The 14,570-nt window shown below is 42.1% G+C and overlaps 1 protein-coding gene across 7 annotated transcripts in view; it reads left to right on the top strand.

The window, feature by feature from the left end:
* Nucleotides 1–14,570, top strand: part of atxn1a (ataxin 1a) — a 389,870-nt gene that overhangs the window by 188,686 nt on the left and 186,614 nt on the right. For 5 of the 7 annotated variants that reach the window (XM_068057805.1, XM_068057797.1, XM_068057777.1 and 2 more), the window contains one exon: nucleotides 12,072–12,148. The gene's annotated coding sequence lies outside the window, so the exon portion shown is untranslated. Of the gene's footprint in view, nucleotides 1–1,526; nucleotides 1,587–11,415; nucleotides 11,572–12,071; nucleotides 12,149–14,570 lie in introns of those variants that run through there. The other 2 variants (XM_068057822.1, XM_068057830.1) reach the window with 2 other exon arrangements.

Raw genomic sequence — 14,570 nt, 5'->3', positions numbered from 1 at the left:
GAAATTTGTGTATTATCACGCTAGTTTCTATGACTTACTTGAGGTCCAAAACAAAATATAGAATCTTAATAGTTTAGTCAGAAAATTGCTAATCAATTTTTTCATTTCCGTCTATCGCTTACCATTCTGTCAACTGTGTACATATTACCTCTTGCAAACATATCTTTTCACAATCATCTGTGTGTCGATTTGACATCAGATTAAGTAGGTAGCATCATTTTCTATTGCTGAACCTTCCATTCAGGTGGATGTAAAAGATCCCATAACACTATTTGAAGAAAAGCAGGGGTGCTCTCCCAATGGCCTGGCCAACATTAATCCCTTGCCTAAAACACTTTAACTGCTTATTAACCTCATTGCCGTTTGACATTGCTGTGTGCAAGTTGTTGCTTAACAAGTGACTACTCTTCCAAATAATTCACTAGTGGTAAGGCACTGTTGATGTGAAAGACGCTATATAAATACAGGTTCTTTCCATCTTTCACCTGTAATGTGTTTGATATTTCTTAGTGTGTGTGTTATATTTAAACGCAAACCTGAAAATTATGCATAAGCATTATCATAGGTTCCTGAGTCTATGCTACTTTCATAGTCTTAAGAATACTTTTGTGTTGCACTAGTGCTGCTGGATTCCCAAAGTGGGAGTCTTATGAAACTGCCTACAAGCCAAATTTAAAACTGCTGGGGCTTGCTTAGGCAGGAAACTGCATGTAGACAGTAATCCTGGATAAAACCATTTCATCCTGGCATGCAGTCTTAGCAAGCCTTGGTAACTTTACATTTGACTTGTGTCTGTGCAAAACCGAACACTCATGCAGTTAAAAAAATACTGTTAGTTATTGCAGCTTGGTTTGGATCATTTATATGATCATTAGCTAGCCTATGACTTTGCTGCTCAAGCTTCACTAACACCATTCCTTGAAAATGTATAAAAAGCTCAGTTAAAACCTTTAAAGGGAATTATAATTTGATCTTAACTACAAAGGGAAACATTTATACATTTAAGGTAGTCTTTAACTACCACTTAGCCTTTATCTCTTGTCTGTTAAAGTTGCTAGTTTGAAATAGTCCTCAATTAGAAATTTGTGTGTGGAGCTTCTCCTTGGGTGATGTCATGAAATGCTGCTCCAGTGACCACTGGAGATTAACATTCCCAGAGTTTGTTAAGAGGTCTTTGTCTGTTCATTAATCTGTGTACAGTGCACCAGTGCTGCTCATGATGTCAGCTCTACCCAAAACCCCTGTTCCCAATCTATTTCTAACACCGGGTGACCAACTAGTGTCTTATGGGCTGCATCCTATGATAACTGTGGCCCTTTGAATGCTTTATTTAGCTTCCCTGCCCATATACTGAGGCAGAGAAAGGTGCAGAATAACAAAAGACGCAAAATCACAACAGGGCAGCCTTCCGCCTCCGTTCTGACCCAGCTAATCTATATACTTCGAATAAATTGTTATGTATTAACTATTTCCTGAGTGTGCAGCAAGCGCTGTTGGCTTTATGCTTATTTCTGTTTTAATTTCAGACATTCAATGAAATACTCCAGACACCTTAATCCCCTGAGGTCAGGCTTTATTTTTAATATGTAAGTTATACAGTAATACAACTCTTATACTAAATGCGTACAAACTATTCATTGAGATTCAACAAAGGAGTACTTACTGTAATATTCATACAATATTATCATTTATGTGGTAAGATTCTTCACCAAACAAGCTGTGTCTGTAAACTTAAACAAACTTACTGTTACCAAGGCTGGGAGGCACCAGAAGACTTTCTACCTTAGCTTTAGCTGTTAATGTTCTTTCCTGGGTGCACTCTACTTAGCTGCAAACTGTCTCTATATTTAAAGCCTAAAAAGGTAAAGCTATGTTGTCACATCTGTTAATTAGAACACTAGTTATCAAATAAAATATAAGCAGATTAATGAACAGACAAAGACCTCCTAACAAACTCTGGGAGTGTTAATCTTATCAAACAAGACATTCCACTGGCAGCTGTAACCTTGCAAAGTTGTCTTTGTATGTAACTGTTAACACAAACAGGCTACTTTTGCATGTGTTTCACACCTTAATTTGAGTGTTAACTTCTTAACTTAATAGTTATGTCATATGGCCTTATCATAGTAGAGTGGATATTAGAATGATATTTTACCATAAAGATGTCAGAGTCTACTTTTCCCCTGTGCAGCTAGAAAGATGAATAGCCTTCAAGATGTTGCTCTGTCTATAAAGTAGGCTTGTTCTGAGCTTGTGCTGTTCACACAAGGTCTGTTTCTGTCATAAGGGATAATTAGTGCCTGTTGGTACCTGAGGCCAATTACAGTGAAAAGATCTAGTGGGCAGAGTGCTACAGAATCTACACGTATTAAACGTACATGCATATAAAATAAAGCAAGCCTGTCTTCTGATTACACTTTTACTCTAATTTACTTTTATGGCTAACATCTCATATTAAATCTGATCTTCTAACAGGTCTGTCTAATCATCAACAAGAACTTTCATTATCTGGGGCTTTTAATGTAAAGAATGCCCCAAGGATGTAAGGAAGACAGATGTTAAGCCTGGGAAGGAGATTAGGAGAAGTGACTAAAAGTTTGGTTCAAGAGATGGATTCTGAAAGGAGAGGGAGGCAGAAGGACTTGGAGAACAAATTCTGGAGAATATGACCTAGGCAGCTAAAGACATGGCCTTCATGTGGGGCGAAGTTTAGAGGGGATGTGCGAGGCAAGTTTTTTACACAGAGGGTGGTGAGTGCCTGGAACTTGCTGCCAGGGGAGGTGGTGGAAGCAGATACGATAGCGACGTTTAAGAGACATCTTGACAAATATATGAATAGGAAGGGAATAGAGGGATATGGGCCCCGGAAGTGCAGAAGGTGTTAGTTTCAGGCATCAAGATCGGCGCAGGCTTAGAGGGCCGAATGGCCTGTTCCTGTGCTGTACTGTTCTTTGTTTGTTCTTTGAAGGGAGAAATTGCATAAGATGCCTGTATGAGAAGAACAAAGTGTTTGGGGGCATATAGAGCTGGAGGACTTGCACAATAGGGTGGGTTGAAGCCACAGAAATATTTAAAGATGAGCATTTTACGACAGAGGCATTGGGAGAAGGTGAGTGAAAATGGGTGAGCGGAACTTGGTATTCAACAGGATGTGTGCAGCAGAGTTTTGGACAAGCGCAAGTTTCTGGAGGAAATAGGAATGTAGGTCAGTGAGGAGAACATTACAGTAGTCAAGTCTGGAAGTGAAGAAAGGGTTCTTGTGGTGTAGGAACTGAGGTAGGGGCAGAGGCAAATAATGTTATAGAGGTGGAACTGTGTTGAGTGCGACAGAGAGGATGAGGAGGGATAATGCACTATGGTCATGGTTAAGGGAATCTTTAGTTATGCCACAATACACTCATAGAGTCATATAGCACCAAAACAGGCCCTTCGGCCCAACAAGTCTGTGCTGACCATCAACACCGATTTATATTAATCCTACATTAATCCCATTTTCCCTCTCACATCCCCACCTTCCCTCAATTCTCCTACCACCTACCTACACTAGGGGCAATTTTTTTTTTTACAATGGCCAACTTACCTATCAACCCACAGGTCTTTGGCATGTGGGAGGAAACTGGAGCACCTGGAGGAAACCCATGCGGTCACAGGGAGAACTTGCAGTACCCAGAACCAAACCCGGATCGCTGGAGCTGTGAGGCTGCAGTGCTAACCACTGTGCCGATGAAGATAGGGATCCTAAACTAAAATGTAACCTTTCTTTAAAAAACAAATGCTTTTCTTTTTATGCCAACTTTTTTCTTAGGAAATAGAATTTTTGGGGTTCATAAGGACTCCCTCCCTTTTAAGATATAGTAGCATAGTGGTTACATTACTGGACTAGTAATCCAGAGGCCTGGTCTAATAACTTGAGACATGAGTTCAATCCCATCACGGCAGTTGGGGAATTAAAATGTTGTTAATTATATAAATTTCAGATTAAAAATAGCTAGTATCAGTAATGGTAACCATGAAACTACTGGATTGTTGTTAAAACTCACTATACATTCAGAGAAACTGCAGGGATCCGTCTCCTGCAACCACCCTGTCTCTCTGACCTCCTGGGGGGGCTACCACCTTCACCCCTGCCAGATCATTACCTAGGAGCAGGTCAACCCCGTCCACAGGCAAACTAGGGACAATCCCTACAGTCACCAGTCCTGAAACTAGGTCGTGCTCCAGGTGCACCCAGTGTACAGGTACAGGCATACACTGCCCTCAATACCATTCACCACCATTTTGGTGTTGACTGCACACTCTGGGGGAAAGGTCAGGCCTTTTCCCAGTATAAAGGAATCTAGTCGCCCCTGTGTCCCTGAGAATTACTATGGGCTTGCTTGCCCCTCTCGAGGGATTATGGGGTTACTTTCCCTTCAAATACAAAACCCTGATAACCTTCAAGAATCCTGTTAACTTTTCCTGCACTGGTAGTAGTAAGCTTCCTGCGTTGCACTCTTACTGCAGTTCAAGCCACAGCTTGTTCTGTGTTTTGCAAGAGGCCCTCGTCTTTACTGAGTGGGTGTCCTCTTTGGTTTCCAGCAGTCAACTTTTAAATATCCTGCCTTATTACAATGGAAGCACACAGATCTTCAGGTCTCACTCTTGCTCACAGCACCTTCCTTTTTGGCTGTAGGAGAGTCCCCTGCGTCTCCTGCCTTCCTTTCTCTTCCAGGACTGAATGGGCGGATATCACCTTCCCATCCTTTGTCCTTTTCGGATTTGCGGGGGTGATTAGGAAAGGTTCTCCCCAGGAAACCTACTTATAAATTAAAGCAAACTCATTGGTCAGAATGGCTGCTTGACGGGCTCTCTGAACCCACTGCTCCTCTACATGGGTCTTTATTGAGAATGGGAGAGTGTTTTTAAATTCCTCTAACAGGATTACTTTTCTGACAGTTTCATAGCTGAGCTGTATTTTTAAAGCCCTAAGCCACTGGTCAAAAGTCAGATGCTTGCTTCTTTCAAACTGCAGATAAGTTTGATTGGCTTGCGTTTGGGTTTGGGTACTAATTCATATGCCCCGAGGATAGCAGTTTTGGTCAGTTCATAATTTGATGAACTCTCATCTGGCAACAAGGAATAAACCTCATGGGCTTTTCTGGTTAGTTTGCTTTCCAATAACAGAGACCAGGTCTCAGTTGGTCATTTTAGCTGCCTTGCCAGTTTCTCAAAAGACACGAAAAATGCTTCCACACCTTCCTCATTGAATTTTGGAATTAATTGAGCGAGTTTTAGCAATCTTGTACCCAGCCCTGAATTGTGCTCCTCCATATTGGCCTTGTTTTCACTGGGGTTACTCTGTCGCCCCCCCCTAGTTAACTCCAGCCGCTTCAGCTCTCTCTCTTAGGATTCTTTCTGGAATCTTCTTTCTTCCTCTCTCTCTCTCCCCTGCCTTTCATTTTCTTCATGTTCCTTTTGGAAGGCTCCTCCCTCTCCCTTTCCTCAAATTCAGGCTTCTTCTGTTCCAATTGTATCTTCGCTAATAATACCCTATCGGATTCTGTTTTGAACCCTGCTTCTGCTTCTTCAGATTCAAGGGAAAAATGGTTGGCCACTAGCCTTAGGAGTTCAGACTTCCTAGCCTTGCCACATATAGTGATCCCACACTGCTTAGCCATTTTCCTCAACTCCTCCAATAGACAGTGCTTTTAACTTATCCCAAGTTACTTCACCCTGGCTTGGACAGCTACTTGCTTGTTAGTATTGAATCACACATAACCACAAGAAAACCTGTAATGAAAACTTGCTCTTTTTGATTGGGAACAATTTGGCTATCTACTTCCAATTTCACTTGTTTGTCTGTGGGTAAAATTCCAGACACTAGCACCCAAATTTCTGTTACAACCAGATGAGAAAGGTGTCTCGGGGTCTGTTACTGCCTTCACCTGGTCTTATTGTAATAGGGTTTAATTTTATACACACTGTGCTTTGAGCTCCCCCTTTGTGAATCCTTCTTCACAGATTTCCAATTATAAGACAAAGAAACCAACACACCAGGGTTTCTTAGGTTTAAAGGAGAAAAGTGAAGTTTTATTAGAACTTAAACTTTAATACGGTTAATGCCTACGAATATATATTTTCAGTTCATCTAAACCACTGTCGTTAGTTGTGCAAAAGAGATAAAATGAAAGAGCAGAAGGGATGAAATGAGACTGGGATAGCTAACAAGAGAAACGATTGAGAGAGGAAAACAGAATCAAAGGAGACAAGAGGGATACAAGGGATAAATAAAATCCGGACTCTTAAGTGAATAATTGGAAACAAAGCATGTCAAAAGTCACATTGAATGGGCTAAGCTTCAAAATTTCTTGCATGGCATATTTGTAGTTAGTAACAATATCAGTGAACATACATATTAAAAATCTTCCATTTGGCATGTAATTTCAGTCCACAAGCATTACTTCTGGTTGTCATGACTTTTGGTCATGCGATTCTGACAACACTTCACATTCAATTTTACTATTTTAATTATTAAGGTTTCAACCTTGGTTCAGTGGCAGCACTCTTGCTTCTGAGTCAGAAGGTTTGGGGCTCAAGCTTGAGCACATAATCAAGCCTGATACTCTGGTGCAATACTGGGGGAGCACTACAATGTTGGAGCTGCCATCTTGTGCCTGTGACATTACAGTGAAGCCCTGTCTGCCCTCTCTGACGGATGTAACAATTTCTAAGAGCGGGAAGTTTTTGGGGTATCCTGGCCAACATTTATACCTGAACCAATGTCACTAAAAAAGATTATTTGGTTATTTATCTCATTGCTGTTCGTGGGAAAAATTGGACATCCCCTTTCCCTATATTACAGCAGTTACTACCCTTCAAAGTACTTTACTGGTTGTTGAAGCACTTTGAGACTTCCTGAGAACGTGAAAGGAGCTATATAAATGCAAGTTGTTATTGCTTTGATTGCAAGCTCAGGTTACTAGGGACTGAACTGCCGAAAGTGTGATGAGCTCGATGTCAGGACGATTCCCAGGTTGGGAACCTGGAATTGTGCATCGTGGCACAGAGGACGGGATCTTTCCAGAGGAGACGAATTTAGAAGCTGCCTCCGGGAGCTCCGTCCAGTTAGGGACAGTGGGCAGGCTATGGATGCAGGAGGGCCAATCAGAGCACCTGAAGTGAAGAGCGGCAGGCAGCCCCACTGTGAATTGTGGTGCTTCTCAGGTGAACGGAGGAGAGGGTGGCACAAGATCAAGGCGTGATACTGATGGTTGGACCAGCAGCCAACTCCTCACATCCAACACTATCCAGTGGATCTGTCTGCAGAGGAAATATTCCAATTGAAAGCATTTGCCTGTGGATATCTTGAAGATTATCAATTGTTTCTGGAGTGTGTTAGGGATGGTTTTCTAGAGCAGTATGTTGAGGAACCGACTAATGAACAGGCTATTTTAGATCTAGTATTATGTAATGAGAAAGGGCTAATTAATAATCATGTAAAAGAACATTTAAGGATGAGTGACCATAATATGATAGAATTTTACATTATGTTTGAAAGTGAGGTAGTTCAATCTGAAGCCAGGGTGTTAAATTTGAGCAAAAGAAATTATGAAGGCATGAGGGGCAAATTGGCTGAGGTGGATTGGGAAAATACATTCAAAGGTATGACAGTACATAGGCAATGGATAGTCTTTAAAGAAATATTACATAATCTACAGCAACTATACATTCCTTCAAGGCACAAAAACCCCAAAAGTAAAGACTGTCAACCTTGGATAACAAAGGAAGTTAAGGATTGTATAAGATTAAAAGAAAAAGCCAACAAAGTTGTCAGAAATAGTAGTAAACCTGAGGATTGGGAGGATTTTATAATACAGTAAAGGAGGATGAAGAAACTGATAAAGAAAGGGAGAATAGAATGTGAATGTAAGCTAGCAAAAAATATAAAAACGGACTGTAAAAGCTTCTTTAGGAACGTAAAAGGGAAACGTTTGGCTATGACAAATGTGGGTCCATTACAGGCAGAGTCAACAGAATTTATAATCGGAAATAAAGAAATGGCAGAGAAGCTAAATGATAACTTTGTGTCTGTCTTCACTGAGGAAAATACAAGAAATCCCCCAGAATTAGAAATCCAAGGGCTTAGGGGGAATGAGGAATTGGAGCCATAGTGTATTACAGCACAGAAACAGGCCCTTCAGCCCAACGAGCCTGCGCCGACCATCAAGCACATTTTCCAGCACTTGGCCCGTAGCCTTGTATGCCATGGTGTTTCGTGCTCATCTAAATACTTCTTAAATGTTGTGAGGGTTCCTGCCTCTACCACCCCTCCAAGCAGTGCATTCCAGATTCCAACCACCCTCGGGGTGAAAATTATTTTTCCTCAACTCCCCTCTAAACCTCCTGCCCCTTACCTTAAATCTATGCCCCTTGGTTATTGACACCTCCACTGAGGGAAAAAGTTTCTTCCTATCTATCCTATCAATGCCCCTCATAATTTTGTATACCTCAATCAGGTCCCCCCTCTGCTTTCTCCGTTCCAAGGAAAACAACCCCAGCCTATCCAGTCTCTCTTCATAACTGAAATGCTCCAGCCCAGGCAATATCCTCGTGAATTGAAGGAAATTAGTATCAGTAAGGAGGTTGTATTGGAGAAATTAATGAGGCTTAAGGTTGATAAGTCCCCAGGACCTGATGTTCTACACCCCAGAGTGTTGAAAGAGGTAGCTATGGAGATAATGGATGCATTGGTGATCATCTTCTGAAATTCTATAGATTCTGGAGAAGTTCCTGCAGATTGGAAGGTCGTAAATGTCACTCTACTATTTAAGGAAGGGAGAGAGAAAACAGGGAATTACAGACCTGTTAGCCTTACATCAGTCATTGGGAAAAAGCTAGAATCTATTCTAAAGGATGTGATAAATGTACTGTATCAGAATTTATTCTGCATTCAGTTGGATTCTATTCTCCAGTTTTATGAAGTTCAATTCTGCATGCTATCAGGTTCTTTTCTGCATTCCCTTAGCCCTTATTCTCCCATTATTACTATTATTCTCCCATTGTTACAATTATTTTATTAGGGTTTATTCTCTTACTCTCACTCATATTCTGCATTCTGCCAGCTTCGATTCTGAATTCTATCAAGCTGTATTCTGTGCTGTCAGGTTTTATTCTCTTGTTCTGTTGGAGTCCATTCTACACTCTGCCCGGGTCCATTCCACACTCTACCCGGGCCCATTTTACATGGGGTCCATTCTATATTCTACTTGGGTCTATTCCAAATTCTGTCAGTGTTTTATTCTACATTCTATCGTTACATCTGGTGACCCAAGGATCTATCCTTGCTTCTTCCTATTTCTCATCTACATGCATCCTTTTGGCGACATTGTCTGAAAGCAAACATTTTCACAGGTATGTTGGTGACACCTAGCTCTACCTCATCACCATTTTTCTCACCTCTTTTAGTGTTGCTAAGTTATTAGACTGCTTACGGCATCCAGTACTCGAGGAACAGAAAATTCCTCCAATTCTGTGAAGGCCAAAGCCATTGTCTTCAGTCCCCGCTACAAACTCCGTTCCATAGTTACCACCTCCATCCCTTTCCCTGGCAAGTGTCTGCTTGCAACCTTGGTGTCATATTTGACTCCCAGATGTGCTTCTGGCGTTATATTTGCACCATCACCAGGACTGCCTATTTCCACCTTTGTAACATTGCTCGACTTCGCCCCTGCCTCAGTTCATTTGTTACTGAAACCCTCATCCATGCCTTTGTTACCTTGAGACTTGACTGTTCCAACACACACATTCCTGGTTGGCCTCCCACATCCTACCCTCTAAACTGGAGATCATCCAAAACTCTGTTGCTTGTGACCATACTTGCACCAAGTCCCTTTCACCTATCACCCCTGCCCTTGCTGACCTATATAGGCTTCCAGTCAAGCAACGCCTTGATTTTAAAATTCTCATCCTTGTTTTCAAATCCCTCCATGGCCTTGCCCTTCCCTATATCTGTAATTTCCTCCAGCCCCACAATCCTCCGAGATATCTGCACTCATCTAATTCTGGCCTTTTGAAGATGCCCGATCTTAATTACTCCACATTTGGTGGCTGTGCCTTCAGCTACCTAGGCCCTAAGCTCTGGAATTCCCTTCCTAAACCTCTCCGCCTCTATCTCTTTCCTCCTTTAAGACACTCCTTAAAACTGTACTTCTTTACCAAGCTTTTGGCCAGCTGCCCTAATGTCACCTTATGTGGCTCGGTGTCAACTTTTGCATTACATCGCTCCTCTGATTGAGACGTTTCATTACACTAAAGGTGCTAGAGAAATAAATGTTGCAGTTATTATCAGGGTCCATTCTGCACTCTATCGGAGTCCAATCTACATACTATCGAGGTCCATTCTGGATTCTATTGACGTCTGTTCTGCGTTCTATCTGGGCCCATTCAGCATTCTATCGGGTTCCTTTCTGGATTCTATTGTGGTCCGTTCTGGATTCTATCGGGATCTAATCTACATTTGATCAGGATCAGTTGTGCATTCTGTTGGGGTCCATTCTACATTCTATGCGGATCCATTGTTCCTGCCATTGGAGTCCACCCTACATACTATTAGGGTCTATTGTGCACTCTATCGGGTTCTATTCTGGATTCTATTGGGGACTATTTGGCATACTATGGGGGTCCATTCTTCGTACTAACAGGCCCCCATTGTACATACTATTGGGGTCGATTCTACATACTATTGGAGTCCACTGTGCATACTATTGGGGTCCATTCTGTGTTCAATCAGGTTCCATTATACACTATCAGAATCCATTGAGCATTTTATCAGAGTCTAATCTACATTCTATCAGGAGCCATTGTGCATTCCTTCAGGGTCCATGATACATTCTATCGAGATCCTTTCTACCTTCTATTGCAGTCCATTGTGCATTCTGTCGGGGTGCACTGCACATACCATCGGGTCAAATCTGCATACTATCAGAGTTCATTGTATATTCTATCGGGTTCCATTCTGCATATGAACAGGTCCATTGTACCTACTATCGGGGTCCATTCTGCATCCTATTTGGGTTCATTGTTCATTCTATCGGGATCTGTTAATTTTTCCTGTTATTCCGTTTTGATATTTTCTGCATGTCGCCCAGTTCTATTCTGCTTTCAGCTGAGTTCTGTGCTGCACTTGGACGTATTTATTGCCTTTTTCTTAGGTGCCATGTTACATTCTATAGGGATTTACTCTCATTCAAACAGTTTATTTTCTGGATGTCAGATTCTTCCCTCTTGCCCTATGGCTTAGCTTTTTGCATTCTAGCGGACTTGTATCTTTTGTCGGGTTCTGCTCTATGTTCGGTCAGTTATTGTTCTCTGTTCGAATCGGTCAAGTCTTGGTCGCGCTTCGCCTCACACTGGCGGCCGCAGATCTGAGTGTAGCGGTCCGACTGGACCGGACCCGAGTCAAGCCCGGGCCGCACCGCCATCTTCCCGCTCCCCAGACTCCGCCCGGACGGGATTGATCGGCGCACACAGGAAGATGGTGGCCCGCAGGGAAGCAGGAAGCAGCTGCCAAGGGACGAGGGGCAGATATACAAGGTTTCTAACTTTCTGATTCCCCCCCCCCCCACGTTCCATTCTTATTAACTTGCGAGCTTTCTCCCCCACCCAGGCCATTGTCTCAACAATATAAATAAATCCTGCAGCTAAAACCACCAACCACCCGGTGTGTTTGTTTAACGGGTTGACCCCCATCAGGTGCCCCTTTAATAGAAGGAAGAGTTGAGTGAGTGACGGAAAGAGGAGCTTCCCGGGCAGCCGGAGACGCCGGCCCTGCTCTCTGTCTGTCGCAGAGGGTGTCGCTGTCATTCGGCCGGTAACCATGGCTCCGGACTCCCCACTAGCCTATGCCTGTCTGGCGCGCTCCATCCTATGTCCCCCTCATGCCCGGGCGAAGCGGCCAGACCCGGCCCGGGGAGGGGAGCTGGCCTTTCAACACCAGGTTCAAGTTCCTGTTTACAGCCGGAGCACCGGGAACTTTTGCCGGCAGATGGGAGTTTTTCTTCTGTTTTCTTCATTTGTCTGCCTTGTGTTTGCAGGTTCCCAGATATCCCCTGCTTCTGTTTTCAAGAAACAAAGTGTTCCAATATCCGACAAGTGTATTGAGCTGCGACTGGTAAGTGAAATTTAGGTTGTCTGTATTTATATAGTGTCCGCGCGTATGTATGGGGGTTTACAAATTATAACGGTTCTAAAGGATTCAGTTACAGTCCTACGTTGGAATGTTAATCCGTCTTGCAATGTTGAAGCAGAGTGTCAAAGGGAACAAATAACCTTGTTAGGCTCACGGCGAAGTGACGTGCAGAGTAGTTAATTTTTGGGTGCATTTAACTTTTTTTGTGTTTGTATGAATTCGTGCTGTGTAATAGTGTCTTTAGAAATGTAAATATTTTTGCATGTTGCGTTGTGTGGCTGTATATGCAGTTATACAACCGTTGATTGGCCAGTGCCTATTTTTATTTTGTATTCTGTCACAGTATTAGCAATGTTGCACTGAGACATTATACATTTCGTCCTTGCTGTCTGTTGCCTAGTTGAAACCCTGAAAACTTCACCTTATTCTAGACAGTAACGTTTTTCCGAATATGTTCGGCACTTACGTAAATAGAACCAATGTTGTTGAAATGGGCACAAAATAGCTTCAGTAAGTTGAGTTTCGGAAATAGAATTTTAAAATCATTAGGGAAATGTTCCTTCATCCCAGTGCTGTGAGCCACTGTAAAATGTTTGTAATTCCTTTTATTGTGGTACTCTATATACTAGAATACTCCATCTCTTACTTCAGCCAGACTAAATATTAACTGAAAAATAGGTCAAGCTGCAGGTGATCTGAAACATGTGCTGCAGTCTTTTTGGTTCACCCAAGCTTGATCCTTCCTGCAGTAACTTACATTAACGTAGTACCTTGGCATAATGACGATATTCCTCCCCCACAGATAATACTGGAGTAGCAAATAAATAATCCTCCTGTCCAATCATAAAGCTCCCATGCTAAAGAACCAGACAATTTTTTACAGCTTAACTGGTAATGAAAATAACTAGGCAACTGGAGTAAGAGTGACTCCGAGGAGCGTGCCAGAACAAAGGTGTCTGGCTTGCTCTGCCTCCTCAATGAGTCAGATATACTCGCTTAGATTGACCTTGATGGAGGCAAAACATTTAAAATGTAATGTGCTGATATTTCTCAGCACTTTCATTATTTAAATAGCGATACAGATTTTGTGTGTTAATGTGTAACTGACTGTGAAAATGTGGCAGCATGCCATCGAGGATCTAATGTTTACCGAGCAAAAGAAATGTTTGTTTTCAAATAGCACTGCATTTCCACAAGGTTAGTTTGTAGAATGTACTTGATTCCTGCAGACAGTTGATGCTAATGTATTGGTGCTTTCTTCCCAATTTCTGATTCAAATTAATTCAGTTATTTTGTATTTAAAGTTCATAAATATGTTTGCTTTTAAGTACAATTTCCAGAGATTTTTGTATTTTATAACCAAAAATCTTATTGTACCGTGTGCACCATTTCCGAATCCATCGTTACTGCCAGCTGAATGATTCTGAAGTGTTAGGCTCCACAGGAAGACATGTGCATATTTAGAGGGTAATTTTTTAAATTCTTTCAAGGGATATGACTGTCACTGGCAAGGCCAGAATTGGTTGCCCATCCCTTATTGCCCTTGCGAAGGTGGTGTTGAGTTGCCGTTTTGAACCGCTGCAGTCCATCTGGTGTAGTTATACCCACAGTGCTGTTAGGGAGTTCCAGGTTTTTTGCCCAGCAACAATGGAAGGAACAGTGATGTAGTTCCAAGTCAGGATGGTATGTGGCTTGGAGGGAAACTTGCAGGTGGTGGTGTTCCCATGTGTCTGCTGTCCTTGTCCTTCAAGGTGGTAGATGTCATGGGTTTGGAAGATGCTGTCAAAGGAGACTTGGTGGGTTGCTGCTGTACATCTTGTAGATGGTACATATATTGAAGCACAAAAAATTAATTCGCAACAAGTGAAGCTGGATATTGTTTCTCCCTCATGAATTTGGTAGAATATTTATAATGTTGATTTGTATTTGCCTGTGCAAATAAGTCATGGTCTAGTAAATTACCTGAACAGAAAGAGTTGCATTTATATAGCACCTTTTCACAGCCTCAGGTTGGCCCAAAGTGTGTTACAGCCAATGAAGTACTTTTGAGTGTAGTCACTGTTGTAATGTAGGAAACATGGCAGCTAATTTGCATAGAGCAAGGTCATACATACACAGATAATGACCAGATAATCTGTTTTAGTGATGTTGGTTGAAGGAAAAAATATTGTCCAGTGTGTGGGGCAAAAGGCCCTTGCTTTTCTTTTTGAAATAATGCCATGAGATCGTTAATGTCTGCCGAGGAGGGCAAATGGAACCTCAGTTTAACATCTCATTTGAAAAACAGTGCCAGCAACAGAGCAGTGTTTCCTCAGTACTGCACTAAAGTCATCCTAGATAATGTGCTCAAGTTTGTATGGAGTGGAGCTTGAATCCACAATTTCTGACTTTGAGGTGAGAGTGC

This window comes from Heterodontus francisci, chromosome 2, assembly GCF_036365525.1.
Source record: "Heterodontus francisci isolate sHetFra1 chromosome 2, sHetFra1.hap1, whole genome shotgun sequence".
Lineage (NCBI taxonomy): Eukaryota > Metazoa > Chordata > Chondrichthyes > Heterodontiformes > Heterodontidae > Heterodontus > Heterodontus francisci.
Note: the sequence above shows the minus strand (reverse complement) of the source record. Positions and strands in the feature narration are given on the sequence as shown.